The sequence below is a fragment of the Podarcis erhardii genome, assembly GCF_964252035.2.
Source record: "Podarcis erhardii genome assembly, chromosome: 17".
Classification (NCBI taxonomy): Eukaryota; Metazoa; Chordata; class Lepidosauria; order Squamata; family Lacertidae; genus Podarcis; species Podarcis erhardii.
The window spans coordinates 22,142,105-22,167,379 of record NC_138515.1 but is presented as its reverse complement, the minus strand read 5'-3'; the positions used below and the strand labels follow the sequence as shown (position 1 = coordinate 22,167,379).

The 25,275-nt window shown below is 41.1% G+C and overlaps 1 long non-coding RNA gene across 1 annotated transcript in view; it reads right to left on the bottom strand.

Annotated features, from left to right (window-relative positions):
- Positions 1–390: 390 nt before the first annotated feature.
- LOC309332551 overlaps positions 391–25,275 on the bottom strand; it is a 385,008-nt gene continuing 360,123 nt past the window's right edge. Inside the window, exon 4 of the long non-coding RNA XR_014152167.1 lies at positions 391–539. This is a non-coding gene — a long non-coding RNA (uncharacterized lncRNA). The remainder of the gene's footprint in view (positions 540–25,275) is intronic.

Genomic DNA, 25,275 nt, shown 5'->3' with positions numbered 1-25,275 from the left:
CAAGTATTCTAACCTGGCAAATCTAATACTTTTTTTAAAATGGCTAAACGAGTATTTACCTTGTCATCGCCTGAGCGAGACAGTAAATATAATGCGTGTCTGCTCCATTCTGCCATTCTGGGTTATGTGATTAATTTTATTATACCTTTTTATGTGTGTTTTCTTTTTAACCTTTGTGCAGCTCAAGAAGAGAAGGATCCATTAAACTACACATGCTTGTCTGAGATCTCACAGTAAAAGAACAACAACTTTTATGTCAAGCCATCTGCTGCACCGATACAGCAAAGAAACTGAAAAACAATATGCAATGGAATCACTAGCCGAAGTTCCTTTCTTTAAAGCCTTATGAAGATACCACAAAGGCAACAAGTACCATGGGCCTTACCTGTTATACTGTCTTTAAAAGTCCGGTCCTTGACCATACAAAGCTCTTGGCCACTGGTTAAAATCAAAGTGGAGTATTCGATCATGATAATCCCAATGCGTCATGGATGACAGACTGTCTCATGGCACCACGTTCCAGCTGCTTGAAACAAACCCTGCAAAACAACAACAATGGCAACAAAACATGACATACGTATTTCATTTTAATTGAAACATAGCGAACCATATCCAAAGACTAGGAGGCACCCCACTTAATCAATAAGAGCATCATAAAGAAGGCAAAAAGATATATTGACACATCAAAGCTTTGTGGAACACATAAAGGCATTTTATTCTGTGTGGATGCTACTTTTTACAGTTCTATTAAAAATGCAAGGATTAATTAAAAATTATCATTAAAAGCGAATGCTCCACCAGGATTCTCTTGCAAGAACAGAGCTCCTCTAGAGATCTCCTGCTGAAGTAAAGTAAAGCAAAGTTTGTTTTAAAGAGCTGAGATCTAAGAAGCAGGTCTCAGAGAGAGGGGTACAGCTTTTCAAAATGTTCCATTACACACTGCCACCTAATAAAAAAAATATTTTGTGAGCATGAGCATACAATAAAATGATTCAAGATTCTAGCAGTGAGTATAGCTTTAAAATCAAGGACATTAAAATCAAGGACAAACACTTCCAAAGTGTTTGAGCATTGATATGAGAGAGCAGCACCACCCACTGCAGTTTGGGAAATGTAGCTGTGCAAGTATGTGCATACCTGTCAGTTTCCAAACTGCTCATATCTATCCACTTCACTTACTTGCACTGCTCTGTGCGAACTGCAGTCATGCAGCACACAGAAAACAAAACAAATTTGGACTTTGCAGAGGACTCAGACGATGACTACAATGGTGCCATGCATTAAAATTAAATTTAATGAAAGATTAAATGTTAGGCATTGGGAAATGATAACACGATATCATTTGTAAATAAATAACATATGCATATCGAAATAAAAAGCATATGCACATTGAACAGTTGCTGAACTCACAAAACTACTAGGGGTTTCTTAACAATAACACAAAGTTGCATACATTGTGTACAATTACATAAAATGTGGATACACTGAAATCTGTCTAACTGTAGCAGCATGGGTAGGCAAACTAAGGCCTTCTAAATCTGGCCTGGGGACGGTTCAGAAATCAGCATGTTTTTACATGAGTTGAATGTGTCCTTTTATTTAAAATGCATCTCTGGGTTATTTGTGGGGCCTGCCTGGTGTTTTTACATGAGTAGAATGTGTGCTTTTATTTAAAATGCATCTCTGGGTTATTTGTGGGGCATAGGAATTCGTTCATTCCCCCCCCCAAAAAAAAGTCTGGCTGCCCACAAGGTCTGAGGGACAGTAGACGGGCCCCCTGCTGAAAAAGTTTGCTGACCCCTATATCAAAATAAATTTATTCATGTTATGACTTAGAGGAAAGGTAAAAGAGATCCCTACACTTCAAATACATATCTAGTTAAAGTAAAGTAATGTATTATATTGAATATAAATGAGGGGAAAAACTTTTCTTGATATATGGCTTGATAATGGATGAGGACATTATTACAATTTGTTATTTGTAAGAAAATTTATTAGGTTTCCAAAGCAGTTCTAAAAATTTAAATTGGACACATTGTTCACACATATAGCTTAAATTAGTAAACAGAGGGGTGAGGAAAGCTTCAGCCCTTTCAATGACACCGTAAGAAGCTCAAGCAAACAGTCAGAACAGGCTGTCACATGAAATTACAATCCAGAGACATACAGCTTTCAAGAAATCATAATTCAGTTTTGCCAGTGTATCAGATACTGAAATGTTCAGCTCTCAGTCCATGGACTTAACATGATGTCTGGTGTGATGTAGGTGGGCGTGGCTTGGAGGAAATGACCTCGTTGGCCAAATTAGGACTACTGCTGGCCAATTAGGACCTCTGCAAGGCAAAGGTCACACACTGCTGATAAAGAGGTCAAACATTACACAATTTCTTTAGGTTGATCGGAGGCATATGAACACTGGATCTCTGATGTTTCCTTTCTGCAAACGTGGCAAAACACGGCAACTATTACTGAGTGACTTCACGGGGGAAACAGTTCATTATCTGTACTTATTTTCCACTTACTGTTTCTTAAATTTTTTCGTGGAAGACATAACAAGAGAGAACTATAAATCAAAGCAAAAGCAATCATGGACGTTTTTGCACAGCGTGAGTTACATAGATTGCAAAATCGTAAACAGAGTAATATCTGCTAGGAAACTACCGAAAGTCAGTTTGTAAACAAGAAAATGCTTCTTTCTTTCATTGGACAAACTATTACTCTTAGATGCAAGAGTGGAAAGAAAATATGCATCATAGTTCAAGGGAGCCAAAATTTCTCAGAAGACAACCCTGAACATAAACATATGTAGAGTCTTCCTAAAACACTATCATTGGGGACTGTGGTAGACTATATGGAGTAAAACATTCCAGGGAGCCACCACATAAAAAGTCCCTGTCCCTTGTATTCAGCAGCCTGGGCTCCCTTCCTATTAACTGTGCACAGCTCTACGCAGTCATTCCTTCACATGAGTAGCCACCCCCTTCCTGAGCATTTTCCAGACCTCACCCTCAAAAGATGACATCTCTTAAGAGCTGGATCAGATGTAAAAGGAACTAGGTTTTCTAAGCTAATGGATACATGCACCCATTGATCATGGGTGTTATCCTAAATTCTCATGACTAGATTGTATCAAATGGAATGTTGCAGTGTTCCATTTTAAAACCCAGGTATCCACACATGACATCAAACCCATGTAGAAAGAAAAATGGAGTATGGAAATATGGAGGGGTGAGAATGCACGTGTTCCCATAGCTCACCTCCAATCCCTACTTCTAGTTGCAGTTTGACATCTGAACAAGTTTCTGATCAATGCCCTCCACCCCACTCCCTTACACTAACAGCTAAAACCATATCAGATTTTTGGGTAATCCTTTGAAGAGCATTCCCATATTTCACCAATAATGGCTTAAGCATATGATGGGTGCTCCTCTCCCATCAAAAATGCTACACTTGAAAACATTTCATTCTGCATAAGAATTTTGTCATATTGAATGTCTGTCTTCACTGAACTGTGGTTACGCACTGCATAACATTTCCTGCAGATCTAGCGGCCTTTTTTGAAGTCATCAAAGCCTATCGGACCAATCAAATAATAGACATGGAGTAAGCACAGCTTGTGGATGTTAGCCAGAAATGAAATGAACTATCCTATCCAGCCACCCCCCTTCCAGGTGATGGATATTTCATCACTTGTATCAACAAAAGTTAACAGCACATCAATTATAACACTAAAATATTATGTAAGAACTTGCAGCTAGTTCCATGCATGGGATGATGAAAGATGGTGTCTCAAATTCTCTTTGAGGTCTGAAGCATTTTCTTACCTTAAAACCTATGAGAAAAGTATTCTAAACAAACACAAATGCACACATACTCAAGTTCATCTTTGCCTATTAGCTTACTGCCAGGCTTGAGCTCAGCAGAAGCAAACTGATGAGTTTTCCTTTCTCAAAATAATCCTTGTGATACATACGGTTCGGATTCAAGGCCTGCTATTTCCAGCTGACCATGAGACGTTGTAGAATACAGAGGCTTCTTCGGTCCATGCAAAAAGCCAATATCTTGCAGCTCGCAGTGTAATATTTCAAAGCAACTGTTCCACACAGCAAACAGCAACATGCTGTTTTACTTCCTTTCCTGCACCAGAAGTTGCTGCAGTAGTTAAACAAGGAAGCTATTGTTTCCAAATAAATGGTGAGTCATTTTTCTGTCATCCATTAAATCACCAAGTCATACTCATTGTATGGGGCTTAAACTCCTCATACATGGGGACATGGGGGAATATAAAGTCTGCACTTCTGTTGATTACTCAGTGCCTGAATCATTCTTAAGTAGACCGGACAAAGCACATGAGAGTTTGCTATCTGGAACAGCCTTGCGTTCATGCGCTCATATGCTAAAGACAACTTGAAGAGAGAGACTGTGTTTATACGCTAATGCTAGAAGTCTCCAAGCCAAGATGGATGAATGCTTGGTCTTAGAGGATGGTTTTGATATAGTGAGCATAACAGAAACCTGGTGGAAAGAAGGGAACCAGTAGGACTTGATTATCTAAGGATATAGACTCTATAGGAAGAACAGAGAAGGGCAGCTGATAAGGAGAAGGGAGGTGGTGTTAACTATGTATGTCAAAGAAGGCATTGAGTCCAGTAAGATAGAAATCCAAAAAGAGGCAGGTTCCTCCACAGAATTGTTGTGGGTGGCCATACTGGGCCCCAAGAGTACTTTAGTGCTAAGAACATGCTATTGTCCCCCTGATTAAAATGCTTGGGGAGATCTTGAGATGAAGACTTAAATCAAGGAAACATCCAAACGAGAAAATTTAGAAATGGGGGGCTTGTAAATTTTCAATTGACCAGAAAATCTAACATGGTCACATTTGATTTCAAAAGAGGAAACTTCCCAGAATGAGAGGCTTGGTAAATAGGAAGTTAAAAAGTCAAGTCAAGAGAGTCCACACTTCTTGCCAGGCCAGCTCTGTATCCTGCTTGATCTTCTGCCTGGCTGAATTGTACCTGAACCGTGATAAATCATCTTGCTTTCCTGAATGGAGGGAGGTGTACGGGTAGAAACCTATGATGCTAGTCTGCGTAAGAGTCACATCCACTGTACTGCCTACTTTTGCCTCTAGCTCCCATCCACCAAGGGACACTGGTGGAGCTGTGGTCTAAACCACTGAGCCTCTTGTGCTTGCCAATTGGAAGGTCGGCGGTTTGAATCCCTGCGGCAGGGTGAGCTCCCATTGCTCAGTCCCAGCTCCTGCCAACCTAGCAGTTCGAAAGCACGTCAGTGCAAGTAGATAAATAGGTACCGCTCCGGTGGGAAGGTAAACGGCGTTTCCATGCACTGCTCTGGGTTTGGTGTTCCATTGCACCAGAAGCGGCTTAGTCATGCTGGCCACATGACCCGGAAAAACTCTCTGCAGACAAACACTGGCTCCCTCGGCCTGTAAAGCGAGATGAGCGCTGCAATCCCAGAGTCATCTGCGACTGGACTTACCTGTCAGGGGTCCTTTACCTTTTACCCATCCCCCAATGATATGAGAAACCTGTAAGTTTTCCAAAGGAATGTGGCCTTCAGATTTACAAAGGTCCCCCAGCCCTAGTATACACTACCAAAACTTCCAGGTGTGAAGTGAATCCCATGGCTTGCTATCCTGGTAATTGACACATAACCACATGTTTCTTTAGAAATGTTAAGAACTTTACCTACTAGAAATGTTTAGAAAACTTGTTATCGCCACACAAATATTTATCATCATCATCATTATCTACATGGAGGTACGAAGTCATCAAATACCCTGGACAACCTATACATGAAAATAACTCAACATTCTGTTGCTATGCTGTTACTGAGCCTGTTTATTTTATTATATTGTAAACTACACAAACTTGCTATTGGTACATATTAAGTGTGTCGAGCTTTTCCACTACACTAATTGTACAACTTACTATGTTCATCCACGTTATTTGTTTATGTGTTTCTCATTTTAAAAAATCTTAGTAGGAAGCCCCGATGCCTGGATTTCTTTTTATTAAAAAACCCTCCTGCAGCAAATCAGAAGCCGTGCCTTGGTTTTTGAACGGTTTCGGGAGTTGAACGGACTCCCAGAATGGATTAAGTTTGAGAACCAAGGTGACACTGTATTGTTACTCAGTTACGGAAATGAGATTGCCCTCCTGCACTCAGTTATTCATTCTTAATCGCATTGAATTAATGGAACTTGAGGGTAAATTATTTATTGTCCATTGGATTGGTGCTCAAGGCTTCTGTTTCTTGCTATTCTCATCCATCAGGGGCTTGACATAGTCATGCTTTGGTCTTGGACCTACAGCTGTTTTGAAGAAAGTTACAGTAGTCAGCAAGCAAGCTCCAGATATACTTCTTCACACAAATCAAGGTCAAGCAGCAGGTGAGAAGGGAGTGTATTTTGCAATTGCTTAGCAACATAGGCGTCAGACGGAAGTGATGGGGCTCCTTTATACTCAGTTTCTCCAAATCTCTGTGTTCTAATCCCAAACCATGCAATTTGGTACTGTCAACCCAAACATGTAGCAGCCTCTCAGAGACCCAGACAGAGGGGTAGCATAAACTGGTCTTGAATACTCTAATTGGAGGCACCAGGGATTGAACCAGACACATCTCCCAGCTTCTACACTCTGAATTTGAAGGCTACAATTGCAGCTTCAACTAGGAAGGCCAGAGGAATCCAGTCTTTGCTAAATCTAGCTAACCTCCTGGCCTCATGTGCTGAGTGGAACTTAGTTATCCTCCCAATTTTGTACTTCCCAAATGTTCCGACGCAAGTTTCAGATGAAAACGGTCTCGAAACATGTTATCCAACCCATATTTTGAGAGAAAATTTAGATACATTTTGAGAGTACTTGTTTAGAAAAGCATATTTCATTATTACTATATTTAAACATAGGGTTTCATGCATATTTTTTTCTTTGACATTTCTTAGCAGATTAGTGTGGAATCTGAATGGAATGGATTTATGGATTATTAGATGCAAGGCTGGCATAGATAAGATAAAAGACTGATTCATCCATCCTTAAGCTATAAGATGTCATGGTCCAGGATTCAGATATAGGTTTAATAAACACCTATTCAGATGAGGAGAAGCGAGTGAAGGCACTTAAATGATTGTTCATCCTGGCGCTCATATGAAGGAGTCACATGAGAACACATCTATTAGAATCTTGCACAGAAACACTCCACCCCACCAATCGCTCTTTCCTGTTACATTTTCCATTCTGATGATGACAATGAATTAGATTTTTGTTTCTCCCCTCTTCCTAAGGGTGCCCAGGGCAGGAAGTTATATACTGCTTGATTCTAAACAAACGTCTAAGTGGTTTACAAGAAATACTATAATTATCATTTTTTAAAAAAATAAATAAAATAAAAAAATAAGTATTTATTATCTGAGACTCTGTCAACCTGTTGTCTGTCTGTCTCTGCTTTGCCCTCTTCATACCTATTCTGGTCCTGGGAGACCAGAGGGGAGGGGAGCTGTTCACAGCAGGAGGGGGAGACCTACTGGCTTCTTCAGCAGTCTGCCTGATCGCTATCTCTTCGCCCTCTTTCTCTCCAGCTTCCACTTTTCTGATTCTGGGCTGCTCTCTGCCACAGCCTCTCCCTGCTCACCAAACCCTGTTGCCTCTTCAGCTTCTGACACCTCCTCCCCCAGTCTGCTCCCTCTTCTTCCTCTGACCACTCATGGTCATCCCACTGCCAATCTGAGCCTTCTTCCCTTGCGGGTTTCCTTAGCTCAGGCATAGGCAAACTCGGCCCTCCAGATGTTTTAGGACGGCAACTCCCATCATCCCTAGCTAACAGGACCAGTGGTCGGGGCAGATGGGAGTTGTAGTCCCAAAACATCTGGAAGGCTGAGTTTGCCTATGCCTGTCTTAGCTAGTGTCTCTCTCTCCCCCCCACTCCTCTGCATCCAGCCAGTCTGTGACAATCAACCTCTCTGAGAAAGTGAGATATCTGAGAAAGTGAGATCTAATGAATCCTACAGCCCCTAGGATGCACTCATAGGGAACACAGCATTGCAACATTGAAAAAAGCATCTAAAGACACATTTTCATGCAGATTTAAAATCATGGACTAATGCAGAAACAGAATGGTCTGATGAATGAGAATGTGTGAAAATTAAATGGACCAGAAATAGAAGGAGTTGGCCATCCCTAGGGCCAAGTCATGCACTATAGATAATACAAAAAGAACTAGTAAATTATGCATTGTATAAAGGGGGGGGGATGTATTTGCTGTCATTAATTCCCTAAATGGATAATTTCAGGGTGATATGAGGGGAAATTAATAATTTTAATTGATTCTTACATAGTAAATGTGTGCTGTTGTGAACCGTGAAAGAACAAGCCACATTCCAGGCATTTTCAAATAATCCAGAGGCAGCATTTGCTTCACTGAGCACAATGGGAAGATCACCATATCTCAAAGAGTTAGTTGCACTATCTATAAAAACTGAAATTCCCCGAACTCCTCAACTGAAAACAATTAGCGGTGTAATAATGAAGGCATGCTTTTCACAATTACTATGGGATAATCACCAGGCTTGTTTTGTGACTGATGAAGAAAGATGCTGAATGGAAATTTAATCACTGGTTTCCTATCCTAGAGTGAGATGCCTAACGAGATCACATAATTACAGCCAAATGGATTTATATCTTTGGCTGATGCACAGTCATGATTACCTAAGGAAGGAAGCAGAATTTCATAAATCCAAAAATCAATAAGGGATGCTTTCAACATGTACAAACAGACTTGTACATGATGCCTTGGGAAAGCATAAACATACTGCTCAGAGAATCAGCTCTGCTATGCTGGGAGGAGAAGACAAATTGTCATGCATGCATGCATTTATATGTCTATAAATGGTGGTGCAGGGAGCAATATGCATTAAAAAAATGAGGTTGACATATGCTATGTAAACTAGGGGTGCACACTGGCCCCCAATATTTGTCTTGTACTTATGCTTTAAAAAAACCCCAGTTGCTCTGTGCTCTGTCCGCTTCGATCTGTGATTGGTTTCTGAGACACCCTGTGTAAAACAAAACTATGTGTTGCTCTTCCTCTCTTATGGTATGGGGAATCTGAAAAAACAGCTACAGCCTTTTACCCTTTCAACAGCAGTTGGTGAAATTGACAGGACCAGTGCTCCTGCCAGAGTGGATTACACCTGCCAGATTGAAGGTCCAGGATTTTTGTGTGTGCAGGAAGGAAAAGGGATTCATTTTCTCTGCAATCCATATTAGGGCTGGCAAATTGGCACCAGCCACTTGGTTTTTGCCTACCTCATAGCAATCGTCACAACTTTTTAAGGTTTGGTAGTTAGGCACTGGAATAGCGATGTGGGGGGGGGGGGGAGTTGCGGCCATCACCTGCCCTTCCATGCATAAGGGTATTCCGTTAAAGGAATCCAGGGTGTGTGGATCTTGTTTGAAGCCCGGGGGGGGGGGGGCTAGGGCCATGCCACGACCCCAGCGGGAACCCAGGGGGGCTCAAGTCAATCCGCATCGATGGGGCTCCCCCTACAGGTGGTTTACCCTTCCAGATTTTCTGCAAGGTGGGCAGGAGTCAGATATAGTCTGTTTATGCCAGTGCCTAAGCCAATACCGCTCACATTCTGTAACCAATAAAGTTGTGGCCTAAATTTTGCCCATTAACATCAACCTAAATTCTGTGTCCTTATGTCTTTATTCTCCTGGGGGTGGCTTGGGGGGGTCTTGAAGTGCGAAAGGGATTCATTTTTCTCTGCAATCCATATTAGGGCAATACCTTTATTAGGCCAACAAGAACTCAAAACAACAACAACAACAAAACCATATTAATTTAACATTTTTAGGGAGGAGTAAGGGTGTGTCTTTTTCGCTTTCTTAAAATAAGTAAGAAGCGGTCATGTTGCGTGTATTCCTGCTTGCACATTTTTTATATATTTAAAGAAAAAAGCCTTAGCAGCTGAGCTTTCAGAGGATGCTTATGTCAGGAAAGGACACCCTCCAAAAGTCATATCAAAGTGAATCTGTCCTTAATGCTGTCTGCAGAGTCCCATATCTGGCCTATGCCTGGTTCTCTTCCCAGTTTAATCAACCTTTGTTGGCTACTGATTGTTGGGATGAAACCATGAAAGGCAAGCAGGACAAGATGGTGAGATACAGTATATGGATCATGGCCACTGGTGGAGGAAGAGGAGTGCGGGAGGAGCGCACCGCCCTCGGCAGCGCGATCCTGGCAGGGTGCCATTGCAGCTGCCCCCTGACCACGCTGGGCGCCCCGCCCCTGAAGGCAGCGCACCCCATCCCCAGGATGTGCGCCAGCCCCGCCCCGCCTGCTCTCCGCCCCCCAGTGCTGGAGCATGAAGCTCCACCACTGATCATGGCCTCCAGTTTTACAGGTTAGAATTCATTGTACTGATTTATGTTGCTCCCATGTCCTGCTTGCAGACTCCCCATAGGCCAGAACAGGACGTTAGACGGGCCTTTGGCCTAAACCACCAGGACTCTTCTTATGTATAATATAGGTAATTTGGTGTGCATTTATGCTTGTCTGTTGAGCACTTTGCACCAGCATAGCGGATTATTTCGTTTCTGCAGACTCAGATCTGATATCTAAGGCTTCCAAGTTTATTCCCTTTAATGTCTCTTGGAAAGCAAGAGCTGGAAACACACATACTAATAGCATCTGTCTTCAAGGATCTCCAGATGGGGGGTATTAAAAAAAGAAGCAGCACAATGCAGGTGCATAAGAATAGTGCAAATATAAAGTGTGCTCACCTTGGGTGATGCCATGAATGAATAAACTGACATCTTGTAAGTAAACAGATTTACATAGAGCCATCTCTAAAATCAATGATTTACTCCAATTCCATTCCCAAGAGATGGGGATATATATATATATATATATATATATATATATATATATATATCCCCATCTCTTGGGAATGGAATTGGAGTAAATCATTGATTTTAGAGATGGCTCTATGTAAATCTGTTTACTTACACACTATATATATATATAGTGTGTGTGTGTGTGTATATATGATATTAAAATAATGACAATTAATCTAAAGTCTAAAGATGCAGACTACAATCTCACGGGATGTGTGCATAATACTATATTGTTGCAAGTCACCTTAAACACACACACATTGGGCAGACTAATCTATTCTTTAAGCTTCCTTCCATTATCACAGCCAAGATTTTTGTTGCTGATATGAACGGACTTGGACCATCATTTGCAACAGAAATTCTGTTTTAGAGACAGCTGCTCCCATCTTAATTTCTGGCTTGCGAACTGGAGAGCCATGCCATGTCTGCCTCCCAATGGCACAGGAGACCATGATGTGTGAAACTAAGCACTTTGCTTTCTGTAGTTCCCTGCCCCTGCCATGGGCTACGTTGGGTTGGAGAGTATCTTCTGCTTAGGAATTATACAAATCCGGGAACACAACACTTGCTTGCTTGCTGCCCTCCACCCTATTGCTCTTTGGGTCAGTTGGAAAATCAGGGTTCTGCATCACATCGGGTGCCAACGTAAGTAGAAATGGGCATCCCAATTTAGACAGCTACCCTCCAACTCTTGAAGAGTTATATGGATGGTGAGGGGGAAGGGAAATCATACCTAAATAGACTTCTGAGAGAAAGGAAAGGGGAAAATTTTTGTTGGAAAATCATTTAAATGCAATTGATCGTGTAGCCTAGTGTCAGAGGACAAATTCACAAGGGTATTAACAGTGACTACAACATCATCACTCAGTGACTGATGTCATGTAGTTACTCATGCAATACTAGTAACAGAGATCCATATTACCTGAGATCACCTCAAATACCACTCCCTTTAGAGCAGCCTTTCTCAACCTGTGGATCCCCAGATGTTGTTGGACTACAACTCCCATCATCCCTGAGCTCTGGCCTTGCTAGCTAGGGGTGATGGGAGTTGTAGTCCAACAACATCTGGGGATCCACAGGTTGAGAAAGGCTGCTTTAGAGGCATCACATACATCCACGGCTATTTGTTGAGCCACATCACAGCCACCATGGGCATCATGTCTGAAAAGACCATCAAAATTCTGAACCTCTTAGAGGTTCAGAAGCAGATCCTAACAGTGCTATCCACCAATCTCAGTGAGTGAGACAAACATGTGCTCGGAAAACAGAAGAGGCACTTTTCGGGAGAGGGAGAGGGAGAGGGAGAGGAGGACCACAGGTGGTGCATAAGGAGGGTCTAAGGTTCAGGCTGTAGCATCTCTGGTTGAAATGATCAGCAGGTAGCAGATGATCTGAAAGCCTCCAGAGAGCTGCTGCTGGACAAAGGAGACAACCCTGGGCTAAATGGACAAATAGGCAGGCACATTCCTATGTTTTACATGCCCTTCCCAAATCTTTGCCAGTATCCTAAAAGTTGTAGAAATTTTACAAATAGTTAATAATCTGAAAGCAATATTATTAAAATCTAGTGACAGTAAATTTGTGGGAAAATGAAGGCGTATGTATTTATGGATCTGCCAGGTGTTTAAATAAAAATATGTTTAGGGGTACTCTCGTTTTGACTCAAGAAAATCACCATTTTATAGTTCAAATCAGGGGGAAAAATACAGTAAATGGTCAAAAGTACAAAGATTCACAAAATGTTTAGGAGTATGCATCCCCCCAGAAAAAAGCACTTGATCTGCCTATGCACTGATGAAGCAGGGATGGGGCAGTATAAGCTGATAGCAGACTTAAATTTGACCATTAAACAAGATTATTTTGTTTACCGCTCACTCAAATAGTATATCTAAAACATCTGTGGGAACGTCTGACATATGGGTTGAATTTGGCCAAAGCCACTCCTACCTGCCCTATATGAAGAGATGTGAATCTGCTATTTAGGTCCAAATGTATTTAATTTATTATTATTATTATTATTATTATTATTATTATTATTATTATTATTATTATTTACCATCCTGTACCTAAAGATCTCAGGGTGGTTCATTTATGTATATTATTATTATTATTATTATTATTATTATTATTATTATTATTAAAACATTATCATGAAGTTAAAATAACAATCCGAAAGGAAATAGGAAATAAAGAAGAAGAAAACTGTACTAACAAAACCACAGGTCGCAGACGTTACCTCACAAAATAAATTACATTCTCGAGAATTGCTATGAATACCAAACAAAGCCAATGTGCCTTTGGAACTTCCTCTCCTGAGAACTGAGCCTTCCTCTCCCCAGATGCCTTATAGAAGCATTTCCACCACTCCCAGAGCTGCTGCTCTGCTGCCAAAGGCACCAAGGGTACACAAAGCGAGACTTGCCCAGAAGGCACCATTTTGTGAACCCCTGGAAGTGGGGAGGAAGGAGCCAAGCAGAGACAAAGCCCCAACTGTGAGTGTATGGTTGAAATCACCTTTGTTAACTGTGCGTAAGGCACCGGTTTACTGTATTCTATTTCAGAACTTTTATAATTTGCCTTTCACCTGAAGGTCCCAGAACAAAGAATGCATCCGTAGTAAACCAAAACGACAACAATACACTAAATAAGATATAACACTGGCAATATAGCTGTTCAGAAAATTGCAAACAGTAAAACCACGAAAGTAGCAGCAGTGAAAATATTCCCGTAACACTTAGTTCGCTCTTTGGAGAATGAGGTTTGCCCTTCTCTTCCAGGAACTTCAGCCTAATTTTCTAAAAAAATAAATAAATCTCAAACCACACTGACAAATACGTAACGTAACAAAATAAAACCCTAAAATTGGCTCCAACCTTAAAACATCAGCAAGGAAAAAATCCTACAGAGTCCTGTTATACAGACCAAATGTCCCTTAGCCTTATTGATGATAAATTTCAGAAAGACCTGAGTGAAGAGGTACATCTACAATATCTGATGAAATAGGAGTAGATATGATGGATGGACATCCAGGACAGTTCCGCAGGGAGGGCGTCACCACGGAGGGGGCATCACCCAGCAGCAGCACTCAGTGGTTGGACTGGCATATAGGGAGAAGTGCTCTATTAAGTATTTGGAACCTGAACTTGGAAATTGATAGGCAGGCATGATTAGCCAGAAACCCACCAAGTGGCTTTACACAAGCAACTGTTCCCATAATCCATTTGTAAAAAGGGCACACAGAGGTACTACAAAGGTGAATGTGATTAAGACTGCAAGGCTCTGTGCACTGAAAAATTGTGACAGCAAAATTGCCTATCAGCCTATTTCTAGAAGGGTTTTGCCTGTTGGTGGAATATATTAAGTTCAGGTCAGAACTTGTTTGACGTCTGCAGAATTTTGATTTTTTTGTGGGGGGTTATGATATTTTAAGTTTAATTACTTTAATTTGGTTTAATTACCTTATGTTTAATTAACATCCTTATTATGTTTGTATAGCTTCTTTCATTAGTCTACACATCTTTTAAATAAATGATGGAAGATTGCAATAAATACACCATTTCCTGCTGGTAGTCCACTATATTATGATTACAATTATGATTCCCAACACAGATATGATTATTTGAATGCCCTGGTGTATAATATACAGGGTAATATTATAGTCTAAGGTCCTGATCAGTATGAATGCTATTTATGTAAGGTCATCCTACATTCAAAAACAGAGCTATGAACTCCCCAAGGTCTGGATGACTGTGACTTTAGCATATTCAACAGAAACACAACACAACTTTCATCACATGTTTGGAATTCCATAGAGGACCTATGATTTTACCTAGGGCATAACTGTGCTGAAACAGACTTGGAAAGTACCAAAGCCAGTGGGCTTCAACAAAAGAAACTTTCAGCATTGGTACCTTACTCTTTGTGCTACAACAACTGCTTGCAGGTGGATATATGTCTAGCTCAAGCCTTCCTCCTCCACACCACCACCTGATAGTGGCAGGAACAAAGACTGCAGCTCATCAGCACAGCAGGATCTAGTGACCTGGGAGCTGTCCCAAGCCTGGAACCACAACATGAGCAGTATGTCACCAGAATAGTCACAAAAATTCCCACGACTTGCCTCTGACACCACTGTGTATCTTCATAGCATAGCCTCATATCTTTGTCGTCTTAGTCATGTTCAACTCTCTGTGACCCCATGAACCAGAGCATGCCTTGGAAACTCTCACTTTCTTCTCAAAGTTTCTCCTTTTTTATGTCCATGGAGTTTTCTTGGCAAAATACTGGAGTGGATTGCCAGTTCCTTCTCCAGCTCATATCTTTAGGTGCCAGGCAAAAACCTCCTCCTCCTCCCGCCTTTAGCGAATTAAACAATCTATGGCCTTTCAAATCTATGGGGAAGTTATTGTTACTATGCTATGCATTTTTGTGGTTTTATATTGTAAACCACCCTGTGATCCTCCGATGAAGGGTAGTATAAAATTTATTATTATTATTATTATTATTATTATTATTATTATTATTATTGTCACCACCACCACCACCACCACCACCATCACCATCAGTGCTTTTTTCGGGGGGGGGGGGATGCAGGGGTACACATACCCCTAAACATTTCGTGAATCTAAGTTTGCCCTCATTGAGGGGCAGTATTTCAATATGAGTAGGAAAATGAGAGTACCTCTAAATATTTTTTTAAAAGAAAAAAAAGCACTTCTTCTTGTTGTTGTTGTTAATAGATGTTACTGGATCATGTGGCTCTTAATGCTTTTTTGTACTACTTTATCTTGCTTGAAATTATCCTCCTGGTTGAAATGTATCTAGGATGAAATTAAAGTACAGGAAGAACATACCCTGTGGCACTTGGCCACAAGTACAACTGTTTCAGCAATCTGCATGTGCAGGCAGAGAGAAGACTAGTTGTGCCAATCCCACCCTAATACACAGATAGAGCAATATTGGCAAAACCCAAATCTCCCCTTAAGTCTTCCCAGTAATTCTTAAGCAACATGACGAACCCAGTATTAATGATTTTCAAATTACCTCTCCTAATCCCCCAAAGCAAAGATTCAGAAGCAGGTTACAGAAAAGTATATATATTCTGGATATATGTGAATGTAATTTATTTCTCTCTTTTTAATAACTTATTATTTTATTTCTTTTCCACAACCAATAATATAGAAAGGACAAGAGCTAACCCTTTTGCCCTCCCTCCAAATTTCCATAATAATTACAATTATCCCTGCTCCTCTCCAGTTGCTCACTTTTATTTCAGTTCACATAGCATAGAAAACAAACAGAAATCACATACAGGTGGTCCCCCCGGCCCCCATCTTATGTGGCTTATCGTAGTTCACAGGTTCACTTTCAGAACACTTAATAACTGATTACCAGAAGTGATCAGGTTTCTGTCTCCCTTTTTGAGTCCTATATTATTTGGGATATATCAGACTCAAAAAACCAACATGCTTAGCTCTTGTTCATGCATGAAGGGGTTAAGACCACAGAGTAAGATGTTCTGCCAGGCATGAAGGGGTCAAGACCACAGAGTAAGATGTTCTGCCAGGTTTAGCTAGGTTACAGCCCCTCAGCTTGGGAGGAAGGGTTACCAAAGCCTTTGTTCGTTTTCTTCCACCATGTGACACCGAACAGGCAACACACCTGGGCTTGAACACTTCAAGCCCAGACCGTGTGCTCAGAAGCATTTGTCTTGTGTTTTGCAAGCCAATTACTTTCTACCTGTGTTCTTGCTGCTGCACATAGAATACACATGAATCTGACCTTTGGAGTTTGTAAGTAAAATATTTAAACTTACTAATGCTGTGGTCCGTTCATTGCAAGAGGAGTAGAAACAGAGGAGTACTGCAATGGGATATTATTCCCACATGATACTGTTGCATGCTTTTGTGACTTTAATACGCTAATGCAGCAGCTCTCTTACTAGATCTAGGGATCCAGCCAAGTCTTTTCTTAATTACCCCACATGAGTGAACTCTATATCTATATAATTATTATTTTTTCTTCCCCACAAATTGCTGTGCTAATTTATGAATACTTATTCTTACCAGATTTTAAACTTAATCCTCTACTCTAGGCATTTTGGGAGGTTTCCATTGTTTATGCTATCATTAAGCAAGAGGTTGTTAACAATTCATAAATTAATTTATTAGAGATGTATTCTATGCCTTCAGGAATGCAACCCAAGAACATTGTTAAAGGGTCAAAATGTAACTCAGATTTCATAATCTTCATACTATGCACAAATTACCACAACTTCTGCATTTTAGTGTGTGTGTGTGTGTGTGTGTGTGTGTGTGTGTGGTGTGTACATTGGTTCTATGTGTGTTTTGAATAACGAGACAAATTCAGAGTAATTCAGGTTTGTTCCTTCCCCAAACGAAACTACGATAGCAATAACCCTTCCTCTTGAGTTGGATCAAGACCCTCACAAAGCCTTGTGTTATATTGATCGCATTGCGGGGGGTTGGACTAGATGACCTTTGGGTCCCTTCCAATACTTAAGATTCTATGATTCTGTACAGTAGTACTCACTGTTGTGCAATTTATATCTATGTTTTGCTCAGTCCATGGGCTTTGTTAGATCTGAAGCTGTCTAAAATATTGTGTGTAGAGCACTGAAGAGCTGTGGCTTGTTTTTTTGTTTAATCACACCGGTGAAATATTTTTAAGGGGGGGGGGAAGCTTCATTTTTGTTTTATAAAAACCCTTCATTGCTCTGCTTTATCCTTCCCCCTCCCCTAAAAACCCCCCACACTCACACATAGAGCTCTTTAGAATTCCACATGCCATTTCCTAAACAGGCTCACACTTTGCAGCTTTACATATTTGTACTAAGTTTCTAAATACACAAACAAGAATAACACTTGACCACCTCAAGGAAGGAAGAGTTCAACACACACACACACACAGAATGAAAGTAACCTGCATTTTGAAGGAAAGTTAATCCCTTTATTTCCTCCACAAAAAGTCCCTGAACCTATTAGTTTGCACTTGGGCAGGTTTAATCAACTCTGGAGGGATTCTTGGGCTGCAACTACTTTGGCCAAAAGGAATTTGTAGTTGTTTTTAGATTCCGATACCATAGGGGTTAAGACTTTTAAAAAGCTCTGGTCCACACTTGAGTAAAATCTTTATTTTGCAACCAAAGTTGCAAAAGTATGGTAGACTTTGAGCCCTCCTGAACTCTTCATCAGGCAAGATGTTACACAAAGTAGGGTGGCAAAAAACTAAAATGCTTCAGCCATGAAGTAGACTCATTTACAAGCGGGAGATCTTCCAAGTGCTACATTTACAAAGTTACACACCTAGGATTCTGGAAAAAAGAATTAATGGCTACTTAACAGCATGAAATAACAATAAAATTACATTTTAGTACAAAATGCAACACAAATCTTAGCACATCAACATATCTGGATCATCCAACAGGGAAAGCTTGGGTGAATGGATGATTTTTAACTTGGTGCCCAACTACCAATAGTGTAGGTGCCTGCCTAACGCCCACTGGGAGCACATTTTCAATGACAGGTGCCACCACACTGAAGGCCCTGGTCTTAGTGGACATATAAATATTTGTAAATAATTTTTTATTTGATTTTCAAAAATAAATAAAAAGCATTCAATAAAAACCAATTCAGAATCCAAATAGCGAGATTGCTCTGAATCTCCTGACCTTCCCTCATCCCTTCCATGGGTCCTATTGATAATATTTTCCACTGCATATCAACACTTCTCCCATTTTTTTGTCTTTCTAAATTATCTGTAAATTACATGACATTACAAGTCTGGTTAATACCCTGACAATGTTTTAACCTGCTTACAATGATTTTGTTTATAAATTATAATCTTTCCCCGTTCTTTTTAAAAGTTCTTATCTAGTTATTACGGTATGTATAACAAAATAACCACAACAAATGTGGTTAAAAATTCTTTCTTCCTCTCTCTCTCTCTCTATATATATATATATCTGGGGGGAGGGCATGTAATTTCACCCTGAATATATATCCAAAAGCAGTAGACATTAGGATCTGGAGTCGTCTCTCCTCACATACCAGTACATTTCTTTGAACAGCCTGCTTGAGCAAAACCAAAAGTGATAGGACTGCTTCTTCTACTGGATCCCACCCCTCTGCCAAGTTCCATCACAAATACTCTTATCTGCCCTGCAGCTGACCAGACCATGCTCACTGCTGCAATTGGTTCACTAACATTCCCCTTCAGTGGAGGTTAACAAGGCAAGATAGATTTATAGCTGTTTGTGCTATGGCTCAGAACTCCCAAAATGTGCTTCCATAATCACTGCTACTGCTTGTACAGAGTCCTGAATATGGATGTGCTATTTATGCATGAGGTATTATTTCCGGGAAGATCACGGCTCTCTTTTTTTAATACACCAACTAAATTGTATGTTGTTTTTCCAATTAATAAAACACATATATTGCTGCAGAAATGTGCTGTACTTGACAGCGACATCAGTACTCTATAAACACAATGGCTTAAAAATAATAATTTAAAATCACCTTGTTTGACTGACAGTACAAGAACAAGAACAGAAGCCCTCGTAAAGCTGTCAGGATGTGACACAAGATTCCTGACAGAGCAATTAATCACGGTGCTTTCTGAGAAAAGCTCTTTGGAGACAGGCACTAATACACATAAACACACATACACATCCTTGCACTGCCCACACAGGAAGGCTGACACAATTGCTGGCTTGCCAAAGCAAGTGAGCATAATGTGAAGTACATCTATTTCCTCAACTGGAATGTAAAGCAAAAGTAGGTGGAAGAAACAGTAGGTGGTTTTTTATACATGCTACTAGTAAGTACACTGTAGTATGGCAAAGTACAATTTGTACCTTGTGCTTATCAGGAAATTGATAGGTCATATTATTATTATTACAGTTGTAACTTGGAAGTCAAACGGAATCCGTTCCAGAAGTCCGTTCGACTTCCAGAACGTTCAGAAACCAAGGCGCGGCTTCCGATTGGCTGCAGGAGCTTCCGGACGTCTGACGGGGCTTCTGCGGCTTCCTATTGGCTGCAGGAGCTTCCTGCAGCCAATAGGAAGCCGCAGAAGCCCCATCAGACGTCCGGGTTCCAAAGAACAGTCATTTCCGGGTTTGTGGCATTCGGAATCTAAAATGTTTGACTTGTAAAGCGTTCGGGATCTAAGGCATTATTATTATTATATGCTGCCCATCTGACTGGGTTGTCCTAGGCACTCTGGACAGTAAAACATCAACCATTAAAAACTTTCCTGAACAGGGTTGTCTTCAGGTGTCTATTAAAAGTTAAATAGGCCTACTGGGGAAAGGTATACCACAAAAAAAGGAATTTTTCTTTATGCCACAGCAGCCGCCAGGATAGCATTTGCCAACAAATGGAAGAGTGAGTCAATATCCACCAGAGATGGCTGGATATATAAAGTAGGTGAATTTATTGAAATGGCAAAGCTAACTGCATATATAAGAATGCAGTCAAATCAAAAACTTAGACAAGAATCGCAATGTTTGGAAGAATATATGGACAAATATTGTTCAAAGAAGAACAAACTGATATGCCAAAACTAAAGGAACGGGGAGGGGGAGAAATAATAATAAGATAGACTATACCGTACAAAGCTTAAAATAAAAAACCCCCCTAAAAAAATGCAATATTGGGTACTGAATTCAAAACATATGGAAGTCAAGCTGTAGTGGAGGGAAGTAGCGAGGTGTGGTGATGGGATATCACAGGGGTATGTGTAAATGGTAGTTTGTCTTTGTGTACTTATGTATTTTCTCTGTGTGTTTTTGTATTCTTTTTATGCACTATAATAAATAAAATAAAAGTCAAATAGTTGTTTATCTGTTTGACATCGGATGGAAGGGCATTCCATAGGGCAGGTGCCACTACCAAGAAGGCCCTCTGCCTGGCTCCATCTAGCTTCATGTCTTGCAAAGAAGGAACTACCAGAAGGCCCTCGATGCTGGAACTCAGTGTCTGGGCTGAATGATGGGAGTGGAGACACTCCTTGAGGGCCAAGGCTGTTTAGGGCTTTAAAGGTCAGCACCAACACTTTAAAATGTGCTCAGAAATGCAGATCTTTTGGGACCGGTGTTATATGGTCCCGGCGGCCACTCCCAGTCACCAGTCTAGCTGTCGCATTCTGGATTAATTGTAGTTTTTGAGTTCCCTTCAAAGGCAGCCCCACATTGCAGTAGTCCAAGTGGGAGATGACCAGAGTATGAACAGGGCACAGGCAGGTACACATCAACCCAGGCCTAAAACACAGTTTCTTGGAAACAACCTCCCCTGATTTTAGCAGAACTCAATTCTAAGTAAATATGCAGGGTTTCACAGCTTAAAGGTCTAATTAAACTCTTAATAGTTTTCAGCAAGCATTTTTTAAAAAAGCTATATTCCACAGTCATTTTCTATTCTGCTTGTATTCATAATGATGTTATTTTAAAATGTTCAAAGTTGAAACAGCCCTATTAATCAATGGCTGTATTATCCCACATCTTTGCAAAAGTGTAAGGGGGGGGGGGGAGAGAAGAAATTCAGACTGATTTGCAATACTAATAAGGTTCCATTGCTGCTTAATTCAGCACATACTCAATTTTTTATTTATTTGGTTTTGAAGTATGAGAATAAGTCTAAAAAAGCATTTCAAAAAAACTCTTCAGAACAAATCTTTGGAAGCAATGGCCTAAATCCAGCATTTGGAAGACAATAGAAGTCCCATTGGTAGATAAATGCCTGCATGTCTTCATGCATTATGCCAATGGTGTGCACACAGAAATGGCTCCACCACTTCCTCAGCTGCCAAGTTAGTGTGAAAAGACATGGCCATGGGTAGCCACATCTATGGTAGCCACAGATGCAGCCACAGCACTGCCATATCCAATACTACTCAATGAAGCAAAATTGCAAGAACATCAAAAGCCCACGATGGCTGCAACTGAGAAATTCTGTGGTATCTTATCAGCTCCTTGTATTTCCTTGTTCTACATCTTAAAACCAAGAAGTGTAAGAGCAGGACAGGAAATCCAGTTATATGATATGCCAGCCCTACTGAAGAAGGTAACACTGGTTCAAGTGTATAAAAGTAGGGATAGTCAACATGATGCCCTTAATTGTTTTTGACTACAGCTCTCACCAACATGGCCACTGACAGGTGATGATGAGAGTTCTAGCCCATAACGTCAGAAACTACCACTGGTGTAAATAAATCACCACAGCGCATACACTGAATTTGCTACCAGAATAGGTAGTGATGGCTGCTAACTTGTAACAGCTTTAAAAGGGGATTAGGCAGCTAGGTGGAGAATAAAGCTATCACTGGCTGCTCCAGTATCAGAGACCATGTGCTTCTGTTGCTGGGGAGAAGAAGGAAAGAGTTTTGCTGTGATGGTTCAGTTGGTAGAGTGTCTCAGGGCTGTGGCTTCGAGTTCCACATTGGACAAAAGATTCCTGAATTGCGGGGGTTGGATGAGATGACCCTCGTGGTCCTTTCCAACTCTACAATTATATGATTCTGTGTTTTCTCATGGCCTTCCTATTGGCATCTGGTTGGCCACTGTGAGAGCAGACCTTCTTATCAGTATCTGGCTGATAAGTTGGACTAGAGGGGCTCTCATGTTCTCAGGTTATGCTGGTTTAGATTTTTAAGTCCCCACTGCTTTCCTTTACAGGGAATAAGCTTACTCCTTACTGACTGCTCCTTGGCTCCTGCTCTCAACACCCATTAATTTCCCAAATAGTATTTTCAGGTCAACAAGAGGTTGAAGCATAATCTGAAAACTCAGTGGGTAGATCGTATTGGGTGAAGTAAAGTGCATTGGCCATTATTGCAATGTCCTCTTTTCCTCAAATATTTGTGACTAACCCACCAGCCGACAGCGTGATTCAGACAGAACTTTGACTGAGATGTTGGATGTCTGGATGTAGCACACGGCATGCTCAAATTGCAATGAGGGAATATGAGTGCTGCGGTTACACATCTTTCCTAACACTGGCTAAACGATTCGAGTGTGTAAAGCATTTACAACAGCCTAATTAAAAAAGATGTGAAAAACCTGTTTTATCACTGCCAAAAAAGCAGAGGGACAGAAGCCCATTTCCTAACCCTCTTTCCCTTATGACATTTTAATTGGGTCATAACAAATTAGAACATCTTTTTATTGTTGCAAAACTGCACTTAGTTTATAAGCAGCTGCACACAAGAACACTCGTTTCTTCAGGCGCGTAGAGTGAAAATATGGGGAAGGAGAGAAGTGGAAGGGAGAGGAGAAGTCAAAGTCGGCTGACGATAAGTCATGAAGAAACAAGAAATTCAATTCCTCTGATTTTTGCTTGCTCAAGAGTAGAGCACGTGCTTTGCACACAAAAGTTCCAGTTCAACCCATGGCATTTCCAGATTGATTTGGGAAAGGCTCTTGCTTGACACTCTGGAGAATAGTCCTGGGCAATATATCATCCAAAACCATTCTGAAGTCCATATTGTGATATCAGTTTCATAATTTTTGACCTGACAATGTATCACAAACCTTTCCGTACATCCCCTCTGGGAGCTGTCCTGTACAACATCTGCGACACATGTCCAATGGTGCTTTGTGCACGCATTAGCAGAGTTCAGCAGGAAACCAGACTGTGCAGGAATGTATCACCACGAATTTCTTTATTATTCACAGCAAATTAAAACAAAGTAACATGGCTAGTGTGAACAGCATCTCACACATGCGTCCTCTCTGTTAGAGAGAAGAGAACAAAGAGCGGAAGTTCTCCAGTCTGAGTTCCGTTCCCACACATACAAAAGTAAGGAATATAAACAGAGGATCACATGATCCAGCAATGGAGAATGAAAATACTAACAAATGATGTGCGTTAAGACTGGGTGATATATCGTCCAAAACTAGTTTGAAGTCCATATCGTGATATCGGTTTCATAATTTTTGACCTGGCAATTTATTGCAAATCATGATGTGTGTGTGTATGTGTGCTATGCAAAAATCATGGGGGAGGGGGGAACCGTGAAGCCAGCCAATGCTTCTCTTGATTCCTGCAGCCCATTAACTGCTGGCTCAGCTCTCCCCTGCCTCCTGCAGCAGGCAGCAAATCACAAGAGGAGGCGCCGGCAAAAATTGTGATGCAGGAAAAACCGTGAAGCCAGCCAATGCCTCTATGTAGCTCCATCCTTATTTCACACATCGTGATATATCAGTATATCGCCATGTTTAGCTGGTGATATATCACAATGTTGAAAACCAGATATTACCCAGTCCTACTGGGAAACTTGGGAGAAAAGCAATGACAAACCTAGACAGCATCTTAAAAAGTAGAGACATCACCTTGCCAACAAAGGTCCGTATAGTAAAAGCTATGGTTTTCCCAGTAGTGATGTATGGAAGTGAGAGCTGGACCATAAAGAAGGCTGATCACTGAAGAATTGATGCTTTTGAATTATGGTGCTGGAGGAGACTCTTGAGAGTCCCATGGACTGCAAGAAGATCAAATCTATCCATTCTGAAGGAAATCAGCCCTGAGTGCTCACTGGAAGGACAGATCCTGAAGCTGTGGCTCCAAGACTTTGGCCACCTCATGAGAAGAGAAGACTCCCTGGAAAAGACCCTGATGTTGGGAAAGATGGAGGGCATGAGGAGAAGGGGACAGAGGACGAGATGGTTGGATAGTGTCTTCGAAGCTACCAGCATGAGTTTGACCAAGCTGCGGGAGGCAGTGGAAGACAGGAGTGCCTGGCATGCTCTGGTCCATGGGGTCACAAAGAGTCGGACACGACTAAACGACTAAACAACAACAACTGGGAAACTACTGCCAGCCAGTAGCCAACAAGTAGCCACTTTTATGTCCTCTAGAGATGCTGTTCAGCAACAACAATTATCAGCCACAACCAGCCAACATGGCCAATAATCAAGAATGATGGCAGCTTAAGTCCAGCAGTATCTGGAGGGTACCATATTGGCTACTGCACCTGGCGTAGGCAATACTGAGGTAGGCAGACCAATGTCTTGCCCATTACAAGGAAGTTCCAAGCATTCAACGTTCTCCATTTTTGACAATGTTGGCATGAGGCAGCTGATCATGTGGGAGATGAAGGGCAAATCTGGGCAGGACTGGAACTGAGTTTGGAGAAGCACTAGAACGGACCCACAGTATATGCTATGCCAAATTGGAAAACTGTTATTTCCTGGTGACTGTGCCTCTGGAGGGGTATGGCAACTTGTGGAAGAATGAGTTGAAATCAGAGACTGAGTTTGCTGTCCCGTTAGAGGAAAAAGGCTTCAAAACTGGTAGCTGTCAGTCTGCAATGATCAGAAGTTATGAAGTTAAGCTGCGTG